This window comes from Perissodus microlepis, chromosome 10, assembly GCF_051167445.1.
Source record: "Perissodus microlepis isolate ML-2025 ecotype Zambia chromosome 10, ASM5116744v1, whole genome shotgun sequence".
Classification (NCBI taxonomy): Eukaryota; Metazoa; Chordata; class Actinopteri; order Cichliformes; family Cichlidae; genus Perissodus; species Perissodus microlepis.
The window spans coordinates 32,212,340-32,215,099 of NC_140470.1; positions in this window are offsets into that span (position 1 = coordinate 32,212,340).

A 2,760-nucleotide genomic window follows, 5' to 3' on the forward strand; every position below is an offset into this window, starting at 1 on the left:
TGAGTCCCTGGTAAAACTTGCTCTTCAAAAAAACGGGCCTCTGTAAAGCTCAAATATCTTGATGTTCTTTTGATCAGTGATTGATGAAAAGAACATCAGGTTCGTCTCCAGGCTGACAAAAAGTTGAAGTGCTGTTGAGCCAACTATTCCTTTAACATTAACTAGTAATGACTTTATGAACTTCTTCAAAAATAAAATTTTAACCATTAGAGAAAATACCAAATCCAATACCACTGATATTACAATACTTTCATAACAGTTGATCTTTCTGAGTTAACTTCAATAATTACTTCCTCCAAACCATCAACGTGTCTTTTAGACCCCATTCCTACAAAACTGCTCAAAGAAGTCCTGCCATTAATTAATGCTTCGATCTTAAATATGATCAACCTATCTCTAATAATCAGCTATGTACCACAGGCCTTCAAGCTGGCTGTAGTTAAACCTTTACTCAAAAAGCATCTCTAGACCCAGCAGTCTTAGCTAATTATAGGCCAATCTCCAACCTTCCTTTCATATCAAACATCCTTGAAAGAGTAGTTGTCAAACAGCTAACAGATCATCTGCAGAGGAATGGTTTATTTGAAGAGTTTCAGTCAGGTTTCAGAGCTCATCACAGCACAGAAACAGCTTTAGTGAAGGTTACAAATGATCTTCTTATGGCCTCTGACAGTGGACTCATCTCTGTGCTTGTCCTGCTAGACCTCAGTGCAGCGTTCGATACTGTCGACCATAATATCCTATTAGAGCGATTAGAACATGCTGTAGGTATTACAGGTACTGCACTGCAGTGGTTTGTATCATATCTATCTAATAGACTCCAATTTGTGCATGTAAATGGAGAGTCCTCTTCATACACTGAGGTTAATTATGGAGTTCCACAGGGTTCAGTGCTAGGACCAATTCTGTTTACATTATACATGCTTCCCTTAGGCAGCATCATTAGAAGACATAGCATACATTTACACTGCTATGCCGATGACACCCAGCTCTATCTGTCCATGAAGCCAGATAACACACACCAATGAGTTAAACTGCAGGAATGTCTTAAAGACATAAAGACCTGGATGGCCGCTAACTTTCTGCTTCTTAATTCAGATAAAACTGAGGTTATTGTACTCGGCCCTGAAAATCTTAGAAATATGGTATCTAACCAGATTCATACTCTGGATGGCATTACCTTGGCCTCCAGTAATGCTGTGAGGAACCTTGGAGTCATTTTTGACCAGGACATGTCCTTCAACGCACATATTAAACAAATATGTAGGACTGTTTTCTTCCATTTGCGCAACATCTCTAAAGTTAGAAATATCCTGTCTCAGAGTGACGCTGAAAAACTAGTTCATGCATTTATTACTTCCAGGCTGGACTACTGTAATTCATTATTATCAGGAAGTCCTAAAAACTCCCTGAAAAGCCTTCAGCTAATCCAAAATGCTGCAGCAAGAGTCCTGACAGGGACTAGAAGGAGAGAGCAGATTTCTCCTGTTTTGGCTTCCTGTTAAATCCAGAATTCAAAATCCTGCTGCTCACATACAAGGTCTTAAATAATCAGGCCCCATCTTATCTTAATGACCTTGTAGTACCATATCACCCTATTAGAGCACTTCGCTCTCACACTGCAGGCCTACTTGTTGTTCCTAGAGTATTTAAAAGTAGAATGGGAGGCAGAGCCTTCAGTTTTCAGGCCCCTCTTCTGTGGAACCAGCTTCCAGTTTGGATTCAGACACTATCTCTACTTTCAAGATTAGGCTTCAAACTTTCCTTTTTGCTAAAGCATATAGTTAGGGCTGGACCAGGTGACTCTGAATCCTCCCTTAGTTATGCTGCAATAGACGTAGGCTGCCGGGGGATTCCCATGATGCATTGAGTTTTTCCTTTCCAGTCACCTTTCTCACTCACTATGTGTTAACAGACCTCTCTGCATTGAATCATCCATCCGTACTTGGAAGGATGGATGGATAACATGACTTAAACTTAAACTTTTTATTAATCTCTGGCTGTTTGTCCTGTCGTCCTCCCCTCACCCCCAGCAGATGGCCCCGCCCCTCCCTGAGCCTGGTTCTGCTGGAGATTCCTGTTAAAAGGGAGTTTTTCTTTCCCACTTTTGCCAAGTGCTTGCTAATATCGGGGTCGTCTGATTTTTGGGGTTTTCTCCTTATTATTGTAGAGTCCTCACCTTACAATATAAAGCACCTTGAAGAAACTGCTGCTGTAAGCTAAACTGAGTTAAGGTGCCTGTTGAAGACTCCAAAAAACTGTCAGATTCTAATAAGCTCAGCTGTCAGTTGAGCTTCAGTCCTCAGAATTGTTGCCATGACAACATCTCCACTTCCTGTCACTCTGGAGCAAATAAATTTGTGAAATTTGGATTGTAACCCAGTCCTTCCAAATTCAAGATCGTATCTTTTATCAAAATAGTTTTTGAACTGCGAGTTGTTCCACAAAAGTTTCTTTTTCTGTTACTGTGTCATAAATATGGTCACGGGATGGATTCAGAGACAACTTGAACCTGCTCCTGAGGGAACATCCTCAAACTACAGTGTCTTTCTGGCACTTAGCAGGTACCTAAAAAAAAATCTTTAAAAAAAATAAAAAATAAATAAAAAGCCTAAACTTTGAGCAAAAGCAGTAAAAAATTTGATGCTCATTTTTTTACTGATGGTTTAGAACTGAAATGTTAAAATATTGAGGTGTACTCCAAACAATGAGGAGCTAAAGTTCAGTTCATTAATGAAAGGAGGAATAGCAACATGAAGG